The sequence below is a fragment of the Mustela lutreola genome, chromosome 4 (assembly GCF_030435805.1).
Source record: "Mustela lutreola isolate mMusLut2 chromosome 4, mMusLut2.pri, whole genome shotgun sequence".
Classification (NCBI taxonomy): domain Eukaryota; kingdom Metazoa; phylum Chordata; class Mammalia; order Carnivora; family Mustelidae; genus Mustela; species Mustela lutreola.
In genome coordinates, this window is record NC_081293.1 from 57,596,023 (window position 1) to 57,609,369 (window position 13,347).

Consider the following 13,347-nt stretch of genomic DNA (forward strand, 5'->3'; position numbering starts at 1 on the left):
ACCATGGGTGACAATCACTGGAGGTTTTTCACAAAGTACAAGGTTTTCTCCATCTTGAACTGAATTGTTTGAGTGATTTTATATAAATGCATAGTTGTAAGTTTCTGAATTTTATCTCCACAATGTATGGTAAGTTCTTTTTAAACTTACTTCTTTTAAAAATTCAAGTATAATTAATATACAGTGTTATATTAGTTTCAGGTATGCAATATAGTGATTCAACAATTCTATATGCCTAGGGCTCATCATGATGGAGCATACTCTTAATTTCCTTTTAAGTTCTTAATAGATATTTTTGGGATACAAGTCCCTGAGGTTATTTGGAAAAAAAAATTTTTTTTTTTTGCATGAAAGTTGCTAGTTGAAACATCTGAGTTGACTTTGCATCCTATATTTTTAAAGATTTTTATTTATTTATTTGGTATATAGAGAAGGAGAGCATAAGGAGGGTGGGAGGTGGGGAGGGGCAGAGGGAGAGGGAAAAGCACACTCCCCACTGAGTCGGGAGCCCGACTCAGGGCTCAATCCTAGGACCCTAAGACCTGAGCTGAAGGCAGATGCTTAACCAACTAAGACACCCAGGTGCCCCTTTGTCTTATATTTTTTAACTCTGTATTCACTTTTGTAAGTGATTCTTAAAGAACTGCCCATTTAGAAATGAGCAGTTGAGTCAGAATAGTCAGGGCAACTGATCATACTTACTGGGTTTACTGCATCAACCTGGTCAAAGGTTGAGTGGCTGGAGGGGCCATAGTGCTCCAGAAGTAGCCACGAAGGGAGCAGGGGTAGGGATGGGAGAGGCATACCTAAATAGATAAAAAGAAGAAATGAAATGACCTCTGTGGGTAGCAGGAGCAAAGAGCTTCTGGAATTAGCATACTGTGCAGAGTGAGTTATTTGCTGATATGAGTATGGCCGGTTTCTTTTGCTTCTGCCCATTTCTTACCCTACCTGATCTTACTAGTGGGCATAGGGGAATGTGTAGAGAGATTGTTAGAGATGTGTCCCAGCACTCAAGTATAATGTTACCATTGCTTGAAAAAAGCGCCCTCCTCAAAGTCAGCATCCCCTGGCATATTGAGTTAGACTGGGTTGTCTTAATGTAGGAAATATCTACAAAATCACAGAGGCTTAATATAACAAACTTTTATTTTCACTCCTATCACTGTCTAGTACAAGTCAGGAGGGGTTCTGTTCCATGGTCCTGCAGGGGTCCCGGCTGATTTTGCCTTCTGCTATTTCAACACGTGGCCTCCTTGGTTGCTGCCCCAGGAGGAAAGAGTGGATGGAAGTCTTACTCTGTTTGCCTCAGAAGTGAAAGGTGTCAAATCTGCTCATAGCTTCTTGGCCGGAACTGGTCATATACCCCCATCTAAGAGCAAGGGAACTGAGAAATGCGGGGGAGCTCATGGATATATACTGCATATGGTAAATAGAGCTGCCACACCTGGGGGAAATTTTTAGGCTACTCAGACAGTTCCCCTAGGGTGCTATTACTTGAGTAAATTCATCACAGTGCAAGGGTTGAGCGGTGCAGGCTCAGAAGCCTTTTATGTAAACGTACCAAGAGCAAATCGATCTTTCAGATGTAGAGTCACATTTAACTAGAGTGTAGAGACTGATGTATAGAACCAGAATACCAATTTTTTATTTTACAGTGAGAAGTATAATCACATAATGGATTAGATCAGAGCATTTCTCTCAATTTGCATATCTGTTTGGGAAGCCAAATTATAATCAGAAAGCGGCTTCATGACTGTGAAGCTGATAAGAGGAGAGTCGGTTAAATGGACTTAAATGGCAGATGTCATCAAGACATAAGTTTCCCCACTTTAACAATGCATTAGAATCCCATCCTAATGCATTTGATTTACTTGAATTTAACTATATATGCTTATGGCATGGCCAAATGTGATTTCAGTTTTAAATAGATTTATTTTAAATACATTTATTTTTCGAATGACCATGGTCCCTAATGCAAGCCAACAACTTCATCTAGCACTCAACAAAACAGTGAAGTGTTCTAGCACTCGAGAAAAACCTGGCAGTATTGGGCTTGTGCACTGGGATATCAGTTGACTATGATTTATAGGTTATTTACAGGATTTTCAAGGATAATTTGGACAGCACTCAGTTTTTGCTTTATGCACCATGTATGGCAGCTTGCCTCCAAAATGGCTCTCAACAATCCCACCTTCTGGGGCTCAGACCCTTGTGCTGTCCACTCCCACGTTTCACCAGGGTTGGTCTATGTGACCAATAGAATATTCAGCAGTGACAGCATGTTACTTTTGAGATTAAGTTATAAAAAAAACTTCAGTTTTTGTTTTGGTAGATGTGTGTGTGTGTCTTTCTTATCACTTGCTCTGTGGGAAGTCAGCTGCCCCTCGTGAACTGCCTTAAGGAGAGTCTGGTCAACAGTGCCATGAATGGGCTTGGAAGCGGACCTGACAGCCCCATCAAGACTCCGACGCCTGAAGTCTGGCTGACACCTTGACTCAGCCTCCTGAGACCCTGAACCAGAGGCCCTAGCCTAAGTTGTGCCAAATTCCTGACCTACAGAAATCCAGATAATAAATGTTTGTTTTAAATGACTAGGTTGTGAGGTAATTCGCTTTGAAGCAATAGATAACTAATACACATGCTGTCTGTTTATTCATTTTTAATTCTGAAAATTTCATTTATTTGACAGAGAGAGATCACAAGTAGGCAGAGAGACAGGCAGAGAGAGAGGAGGAAGCAGGCTCCCCTCTGAGCAGAGAGCCCGATTTATTCTGAAAATTTCAAACATGTACAGAAGTATAGAGAATATGTGATGAGCTCCCACGAACATATCATCCAGGCTCAACAATTTCTCACTCATGGCCAATTATTTATGCCTCCACCTGCTTCTCTTCCGCCTCAGGATTACGAGGAAGAAAACCCATTGTTTTGAAGCAAACCCATTGACAGACATCATACACTTTTGTTGGCAAATATTTCAGGATTTGGCACTAAAATATAAGGGTTCTTAAAGAAAGTATGTCAACTATACTTCAATTAAAACAAACAAAATTACTTTAATACCAATATCATACCTATGGTACACAGACTCTTAAGCTGATCCTATCATTCCTGCCTCCTTGCATTCATGCCTTTGAATAACCACTTTCCCTTTGAGTGTGACCTGCCTCTAACCAAGGAAGTATGACAAAGATACTTCGGGATACATGTGATTACATGTACATGATTCCATGATTGTGCTACTTCTATAAGGCTGTCACGCTGGTCTTGCTGGAATCTCTCACTCACTCGGAGGAAGCAAAGTACTGTGTTGGGGAAGCCCCTGGAAGCTGAAGGCAGCCTCTAGCCAACAGCCAGGACCAGAGGGAGGCTCTCAGTCCTACAGCAGCAAGAAACTGAATTCTGCCCACAACCTGAATGGCCTGGAAGGAGACCTTTCCGCTCAGTTGTAGAGAACTCAGCCCCACCTAACACCTTGATTTAGCCTTGCAGAAGACCCAGCTAAACCATGCCTGGATTCATGACCCACAGAACCAGTGAAAGGACAAATGTGTTTATGTGTTTAAGATTTTATTTATTTATTTGATAGAGAGGCTGTGTGGCGGAGCACACATGCTGGGGGAGATGAAGAGGGAGAGAAAGAAGCAGGCTCCCTGATGAGCAGGGAAGCCCTATTCGAGGCTTGATCCCAGGACCCTGACTTTCAACTAGAGTCGAAGGCAGATGCTTTAGCCACTCGGGCGCCTCAAATGTCTGTTGTTTTATACCATTAAATTTGTGATAATGGTTACACAGCAATAGAAAACCATTGAAGCATTAAAAAATTAGAAACAGTAACTCAATATTTTTGAAAGTCCAGTTAATGTATCTATTTCCCTGTCTTACAAAATTTTTTTTATAGAAGATCTCTCCAAGATCCAACTTGACTGGGACTTGCTGTTGCTTATCTCCCTGAGCAACCTTTCCCAGGCCTTCATTGCTGACCAGCTCTGTCTTTCCATTTTGATGGAATCAAATTACAGTCAAGCTATTCCATTCCTTTAATGTTGTCAGAAACTGCCCAATACCCTTGAGATAATAGCAGAGGGCAATTTCAATCACCCTGGTTGAGAACCACAGCTTTAAGTTGACCTTCTTTTTTCCTTCTCTGATTTGCTTTTAAATTTTTTTATTTTATGTATATATATATATATATATATATATATATATTTTTTTTTTTTTTTTTTTACTGATTTTATTTATTTTGTTGAGAAAGAGAGAGAGAGCATGAGCTGGAGAGAGGCAGAAGGAAAGGGAGAAGCAGACTCCCCGCTGAGCAGTGAGCTGATGCAGGGCTCCAGGCAGGGTTCGATCTGGGGCTCCATCTCAGGATCCAGAGATCATGACCTGAGCCACCCAGACACCCCTTATTTTTTAAATATATATATATATATATATGATGGCTTAACTCTCAGAGGGTATATTATTTGTCTCTTTCCAAGTTCAGGGTAGAAATCCCCCTTGCTGTAGCTCCTATGTATTCTGCAAGTTAGGGGCCCAACTGGGATCTGAATTTGGAGCCTGTGGGTCAGATATGCTGTTCAGCAATCTGACATGGTTGGTAAAAAGCAATTTACTGTCTCCTGTGTATAAGACACCGTGCTAGAAGCTGGCGGAGTGGAGAGCTGGGGGGCAAGCTGCAAAGGAGATTAGAGAGGGAGTTTATGGACCTCTCTGGGGACTATAACTGGGGAGATCAGGCTCATACTTTCATGACAAGATAATGAGGCCTTGTGCTGTCTGTGATTCAGACCTACATATGGCGCAGACACTAAGTGCTATGGCAGAGGCGGGAGTATTGAAGAACAGGCCGTAGAAAGATGAGGGTGAGCAAAGATTCAGAGATGAATATGCAAAGCATGTCCAGATTTTGTCGAGAAGTTTCCCCTCTAAAAAGTAGTTGTTAGGATTTATGGGGGGGCAGAGAGAAAAATAAAGAAATAGAACAAAATAGAGAGAAATAGAAGAAAGTAATTCTTACATTGTCAATCCACTTGAAGAGATAGCGCGTAAGAAGGACAGATAAATAATATGGAGAGCTGTTCTTACTGTTGTTTTTGTTTTGAACTATTAAAATCTATAGAAAGGACTTGGGAATTGTGGCCATTGTGAGTCAGACCCTGTGTATGAGAAAGGGTAGAACTGTGGTTCTCCATGTGGGGTCCCTGGACAAGCAGGAGCTGGGAGCTTGTTAGAAAAGCATATTCTCAGCCTCCTTCCCAGACCTACTGAATCAGGTCTGGAGGTGGGAACCAAAAATCTGGTTTTTAACAGGCCCTCCAGGAGCATCCTGAAGGTTGAGAATCACTGGCCTTCCAGACGTAGACACTGCTTTCTTCCTTCCAAAGCAGTAACTGTGTATGCAGCCCTGTCACATCCCTTGCAAATTGCTTTAACATCTCCCTGACCAGACTAATATACTTGCTACTCAGTGCAGTTTTGGAGGAGCTGTTATGGTGATGGTGGTGGTGGTTTTATTAGCTTCCAGTTCTGTACAGCATAGGAAAATTAGCTGTGCTCAGGTGGGAGCTGTTCAGTAATGTGTTGGTAATAAACAGATTAGTTAATCAGCCATGATTTATTAATGATGAATTAATTATACCTGATTGTGCAGTTCTGCTAGCTAAGTGGAGCTTTAAAGGAGTTATTTTATTAATCATCACAGTGCTAATTGCAGACACTTACAGAAGGACCACTAATTAAACATGCAACCATATGCAAAACAAGTTGGGCTGCTGAGACCTGCAAGAATAAGAAACACCGAGTTTTAGGGGATCCAAAACAAACCTTGTTTTATGCAATACTGGGGGTTGGTTGGGCAAAGTTAATCATTCCCTGCAAATAAATATTGTAATCTTTTCCAGCAGGAATTGATCCCCATATCAGAAAGCATATAGCACTCTAGTGAGATTCTGTTAAAGGGGAAGACTTTTCAATCCTCTTTCCTGTTTTACACACATGCAAACTGCTATACTGAGTCTTTGCTAAACAGAGAGCACTGATTGACGGGATGCGACTTAAAGCAGAGAGAATCAAACTAACACACCAGTCCTCTGTGCCAGAGAACATCAGGTGAGTGAGGGGAGGTTCTGAAATCTTAGACACCAGGAACACCCTGTGTATTAAATCACAGTAAGCAGATTCACAGCCTTGTGTTATTGGAGCAGAGAAAGAAATGAGACTGTCCACTTAAAGGGTCATCAGGGAAACTTAAGGATAGCTAAAAAAGGGGAAATGGTTTTAAAATTTTAGCTCAAGATTGATTAAAACCATTTCATGACTTTCTGTTGTTATGCAGCATCTGAATGCCATTCTCCTTGGATGGGGAACTGTCATCATGAATGGTCGAGGAGGTAGTGTCCACATTTCACCGAGGAAGCCAAAGTGGCCAGGCTGTGGGCATGCTACTCAGGCAAAGTCAAATCAGGAAAGATCTCCCAGGAATTTGGATCCTGAACAAAGGCAGCGGTGCTGTGGAGGTGGCTGGAAGCCCTGGTCCCTGCAGTGGCTGCTCCGTGAGCTGACATAGAACTCCGACAGCTGGGAGAAGGTGCTTGGAGTAATGGCTGCAGGAATACTTGTATAATTTTGGTCCAGTAGGTAATACAGCCAGGTCTGTAAGGTAGGATGATAATGAGGATGATGAGGACACCATCAGCTTGTCCTGATTTCTTGGGCGCCCCCCTCCTCTCCTCCCTCAGCTTCCTGCACATTCCCTAGTCTGTTCATTAGATTAGGATTGAGCATGTGATACAACTCTGGCTAAAGAGACATAAAGATAAGTTTTCAGTTCATAGGAACATAGGAAAAGAACCTGGATTGGGGTGAACCAGCATTTGGCACGCATAGGTTTACTTAATTCCCCAGTTTTTGGCATGGCATCCTCCCTCATCTGTACAGAGATCTTCTGTTTTATATTCTCCAAAGGAAAAAAATCACCAGGTCTTTGAAGAATGGGGAGAAGGAACTGCCCAGTGTGTGAAATTGGACACATACATATTACATGTATATAATAATATATATATATATAATGTATAATGTATATAATTATATATATAATATATAATAAATACATATTATTTATTTCTTATTTTATTATTTTAAAAAATATTTTATTTACTTATTTGATATATAGAGAGGGAGAGCACAAGCAGAGGGAACAGGAGAGGGAGAAGCAGTCTCCCTGGTGAGCTGGGAGCCCAATGTAGGAATCCATTCTAGGACCCTGGGATCATGACCTGAGCCGAAGACAGGGGCTTAACCAACTGAGCTCCCCAGGTGCCCCTCTTATTTTATTATTATTATTGCATGCACTTTGATATATCTATACAATGTATATCTACCATCTAGATCATGATATAAAATATTTCCATCACACCAGAAGATTTCTTCATTCCCCTTCTCAGTAAAAAAAAAAAAGAGAGAGAGAGAGAGAGATTGGGAGTGTGTGCACCTGTGAGTGGGAAGGGGCAGAGAGAGAAAGAGAGAATCTTAAGGAGGCCGCATACCCCGCAAGGAACCCACCGCGGGTCGGGTCTCAGGACCTTGAGATCATGACCTGAGCCAAAATCTAGTCTGACGCTTAACCCACGGAGCCACCAAAGCGCCCCTCTATAATCACTTCTTAAATATCTTTCAACCAGTCCTGGTCTTTCAGCACCCTCCTCTTATCTTACTTACAGCACTCCCACCTTCAAACTTCTGGTGTACTTAGTGCTGCTGATTCCTGAGCCTTTCGAAGATCCAGTCATGGTTCTTTTCTTTCCCTACTGTCAGTGTAGAATCTGATCCTCAATTCATGTATGCTGATAAACCACTTGTTCATTTTTAGCTATGAAAATTGTACTGTTGTTACTCCTCACTATTCTCTTGATCCTTGTGGACTATGCCTTTAAAACAAGTATCTTGGGCACCTGGGTGGCTCAGTGGTTAAGCCGCTGCCTTTGGCTCAGGTCATGATCTCAGGGTCCTGGGATTGAGTCCCGCATCGGGCTCTCTGCTCAGCAGGGAGCCTGCTTCCTCCTCTTTCTCTCTGCCTACCTCTCTGCCTACTTGTAATCTCTCTCTGCCAAATAAATAAATAAATCTTAAAAAAAAAAAAAAAAAACAAGTATCTTTCCCATATGATCCAGTAATCTGATTCCTAGGCAAGTACCCAAAAGAACTGAAAACAGTGACTGAGCACATACCTGTAAAGCAATGCTTATAGCAGTATTGTTGACCCTAACCAAAAAGTAGAAACAACCCAATTGTGCATCAGCAGGTGAATAGACAGACCGAACTGGCATACAGAGAAAATGCAATGCCATTCAGCCATAGGAAAGGACTGAAGTTCTGATACAGGCTACAACAGGGGTGGGTCTTGAAAATATTATGTTAAGTGAAATCAGCCAGACACAAAAGGACAAATATCGTGTCACTCTACTTATATGAATTATCTAGAATAGGTTCATTCATAAGTGACAGAAAGTAAATTAGGTTACCAGGAGCCAGGGGAAGGGGAGAATGGAGTTAACATTTAACGGTAACAGTTTGTTTCAGGGTAATGCAAGAGTTAGGGGGATACGTAGTAGTAAAGGATTGCTGTCTTAGTCATCTGGGGCTGCTATAACAAAATATCATAGAATGGACACCTTCAAGAACAGAGGTTTATTTCTTCCAATTCTGGAGGCTGGGAATTCCAAGATCAAGATGTTGCAAATTTGGTTCCTGATGAGAATTCTCTTCCTGGCTGGTGCTTGACGTGCCATTCTTCCATCCTTGCACAGGGAGACAGAGGTTTTTTTTTTTTTTAAGATTTTATTTATTTATTTGACAGAGAGAGATCACAGCAGGCAGAGAGGCAGGCAGAGAGAGGGGAAGGGAAGGAAGCAGGCCCCTGCTGAGCAGAGAGCCCGATGCGGGACTCGATCCCAGGACCCTGAGATCATGACCTGAGCCGAAGGCAGCGGCTTAACCCACTGAGCCACCCAGGCACCCGGGAGACAGAGATCTTTCCTCTTCTTGTAAGGGTATTAATCTCATCATGAGGGCCCCCGACTCAAGACCTAATCTGATGCTAATTACCTCCCACCCCAAATACCATCATGTTGCTGATTAGGACTTCAACTTATGAATTTGGAGGGACACAAACATTCAGTCCTTAACAGTTACACAACATTGTGAATGAATTCAATGCCACTGAGTTGCACAATTAAAAAGGGTTAAATGGGAAAGTGCCAAGGAAGTGTGCAAAATAAACATTCTTTAAAAAAGAAAAAAATGGGAGCGCCTGGGTGGCTCAGTGGGTGGCTCAGCTCAGGTCATGATCCCAGGGTCCTGGGATCAAGCCCCGCATGGGGCTCTCTGCTCAGCAGGGAACCTGCTTCCTCCTCCCTCTCTGCTTGCATCTGCCTACTTGTGATCTCTGTCTGTAAAATAAACAAATATAATCTTAAAAATAAAATAAAATAAGAAAAATTGGGGTAAATGGCAAGTTTTATATCACATTTATGTTACTGCAACAGAATATTTTTTTGAAGAATTTTTATTTATTTATTTGACAGAGAGAAACATAGCGAGAGAGGGAACACAAGCAGGGGGAGTGGGAGAAGGAGAAGCAGGCTTCCCGCTGAGCATGGATCCTGATGTGGGGCTCTATCCCAGGACCCTGAGATCATGACCTGAGCTGAAGGTAGACGCTTACAACAAAATATTTTTTTAAAAATACATTTATTCTAGGGGCACCTGGGTGACTCAGGGGGTTGAGCCTCTGCCTTCGGCTCAGGTCATGATCTCAGGGACCTGGGGTCAACTGGAGTCGGGCTCTCTGCTCAGCAGGGAGCCTGCTTTCCCCTCTCTCTCTGCCTGCCTCTGTCTACTTGTGATCTCTGTCAAGTACATAAATAAAATCTTTTAAAAAATACATTTATTCTAATTTGGAGTTTGGAATTGAACTAAATTAGAAGCCTGTGTTTATTTATTTTTCTCTCTTTGGCATTACCCTTTTTTTCCTGTCAAAATAAACTTACAGAAATATTTGTAGTACAGCAGAAATGTTCCCCTGAACTATTCAAGAATTAATTTGCTAATCTGATACTCCATTATCCCAAATACTTTAGTATGTATTTCCTGAGAACAAGCACATTTTTTTCTCTTTTTTAAAAAAGATTTTATTTATTTGAGAGAGACAGAGAGACAGAGAAAGCATGAGGAGGGGGGAGGGGCAAAGGGTGAGGGATAAGCAGACTCCAAGCCCCATGTGGGGCTTGATCCTAGAACTCTGAGATCTTGACCTGAGTGGAAGTCAGACATTTAACCGACTGAGTCACCCAGGTGCCCCCCAAAGGACATTTTCTTAAATATATACAATTAAATCATCAAAATCTGGAAGCTAACTTGCATACCTTACTACTCATTTATCCTCAGACCTGATCCACATTTCAACAACCGTTTATAACAAAAAGGACTGCCCTTTCTAGGGCATACGCCCTTTATAGCAAAAAGGATCCAGTCCTAAATCACACGTTCCATCAATTTTTCAAGTCTTTTCAGTTTTCAGTCTGAATATTGCTTAGTCTTTCCGTGATGTTCATAACATTTACACTTTTAGGAGACTAGTTTTTGTGTGGAATGTCCCTCAGTTTGGGTTTGCATGAGGCCTTTTTGTGGTTAGATTCAGGATGGGCATCTACAGCAGCAATATTGCAGAGGGGACACTGTGTCCTTGCAGCAATCCTTTTGGATGGCACATGATTTCGATCAGCCCTGGGAGTGATGACCTTAACTCTGATTATTTGATTAAGGTGATGTCTGCCAGATTACTTCACTGTATAGTTACTCTTTTCCCCTTTGTGATTAATAAAGAATTTTATGAGGTAATACTTTAAAACCATTTAAATACCCTGTTTCTCAACAAAACTTTCAACTTATTCATTTTTAAAATATTTCTATGGATTCATGTTTTTCTACATTATATAATGAACTATAATTTATTACTGTTGGTATTTGTGTTGTTGCTCAAACATCCCAAGTCTGGAATTTGGGAGAGAGTCCACTCAAGCTGGCTTTTGTCCATATCACTCTTTGAGCATTTCCTTGCTTTTTGGCACAATAAGATATTTCAGTTCATTTTGTACTTTCTATGCCCCAGATTTGGAATCAGCCATTTCTCCAAGGAGCCCTGGTTCCTTCTAGTGCAAAATTACATTTAGAAGCCAGGATCTAGTTGTTAGGCCTAATGGGTATTGCGGTTCTAGCCTCTCTCAGTAGACAGAGTTAGGGAATAAATGTTTTTCCCCCCAGTTTTATTGAGAAATAATTTACATAAATCACTGTATAAATTTTAAGTGTATAGCTTGATGATTTGATTTACACATATTGTGAAATGATTAAGGAATATATGCTTATACACACATATTTATTTCTGTATCTATATATTTTGAAAATCATGCAGTCAAATGAATACCTCCAATTCTAGTCCAACATCACCAGTCCTTTCTGTATTTATAACTCCCTTCACCAGCTGAAAAGTTGCCTTCATTATCCTCATTATGTTTACTTATTCAATCAGTGCCCCTGTTTTTTTTTTTTTTTAAGATTTTATTTATTTATTTGACAGAGATCACAAGTAGGCATAGAGGCATAGAGGCAGGCAGAGAGAGGAGGAAGCAGGCTCCCCGCCAAGCAGAGAGCCCGATGCGGGACTCGATCTTAGGACCCTGAGATCATGACCTGAACCGAAGGCAGCGGCTTAACCCACTAAGCCACCCAGGCGCCCCAGTGTCCCTGTTTGTAACCATTCCTATCTCTCCACCCCGGACCCTGCAGGGAAGTTCTGTTCTCCCTGCTTGGACTCTGATTCCCATTTCAGGTTACCACTGTTATTACATGGATACTCTCCTTCCCTTGCTTGGATTCGGAACCCTGGTTCCCATCAGTATCTGTGTGCCCTACATTAGGTATAGTCACCCCCTTGTATAAATTTACCTCTTTCTTACCTCAGGGCTTTTACTGAGTGCTGAGTGCTTAGTTTTGTTCTCATGTACTGATAAATACGGAGTTGTTAGGTGGAGGAAGGTCAATAATAGATCCTCCAGACTGAGAAGTCATTTTAATACTGAAAAATGAAGGAAGCCACTCCTTACCATTGACACAGAGTTTTGTTCAGGATAACTTAGTGACAAGGCATAGAGGGGGCAGATGGACGACTGAGGGTACTCTGAAGCTATTCTCTGTTGCTATCTGGACCTCAATCCCCAGCTTTTATGGAGTGAGAGGCTTGGTGGTAAGGTCACAGGGTAGTTATCTAAAGTGGTGCCATCTGTGACCCAGAGGGGATCTCTACTAGTTAGCTAAAGTGGTGCCATCTGTGCACCAGAGGGAGCCCAAAATGGAGGGCCAAAGATGGAGTCAGTGCGGCCAGCGCTCTCAGCTGAGTCTTCTTCCTTTTCTCTCCAACTGTCACTCCTTCCTTTCCCAACTAGTACTTCTTCCCCATTCCCCACCACAGGAAATTGTTATTGATAACCTGGTATATTCTTCCATGCTTTTCTCCATGATGATATAATCCATCAGCTTATACATATGGAGACATATAATTTTGGTTTTGTATGTTTGTCTCAAAATAATAGTGTCTATACCTCTCTACATCTTTTTTCATGCAACAGTCAACCGCTTTAGATCCTTTAGCTCATTCTCCAGCCTATTCTTTCTAATGGTTGAACATTTTTCCACATACTAACTGTTCCACAATTTATTTGATCAGTCCTCTCAATCTCCTATTGAAGACTTTTATTTTATTTCCAGATTTTTACCATTACAAGCTGTACTACAGAGAGAAAATTTATTTTATTTTTTAATGTTCTGGTACTTTTATTTCTTGAGGGTAGGATGAGAGAGGCAATTCCGGTTTGAGGAATGTATGTATTTTTCATTTTAGTAGATATTGTCAGGTAGATTTCCAAAAAAAACGCAGCTGTTCACATTACAACCAACACTGCATCCTTTTTACCACAAGCCCATGGGCAGAATTTTGCTAATCTGGTAAGTGATAGCTCATTGTTACTTAATTTGCATTTACCTGATTAGGGAAGTTAAGCTTCTTTTGATATATACTTGCCATTTGTACCTTCTCTTCTCTGAACTCTCTATTAATATATTTTGCCTATTTTCAATTGCATTTTGTTATCAGTTTGTAAAAACACTTCATATATTACGATTTTACCTGTCACAGGTATGGAAATATTTTCCCCAGTATTTTATCTGAGTGATTTTCATCAGACAATTTTTTAAAAGATTTTGTTTATTTATTTGGGGGTGGGGGAG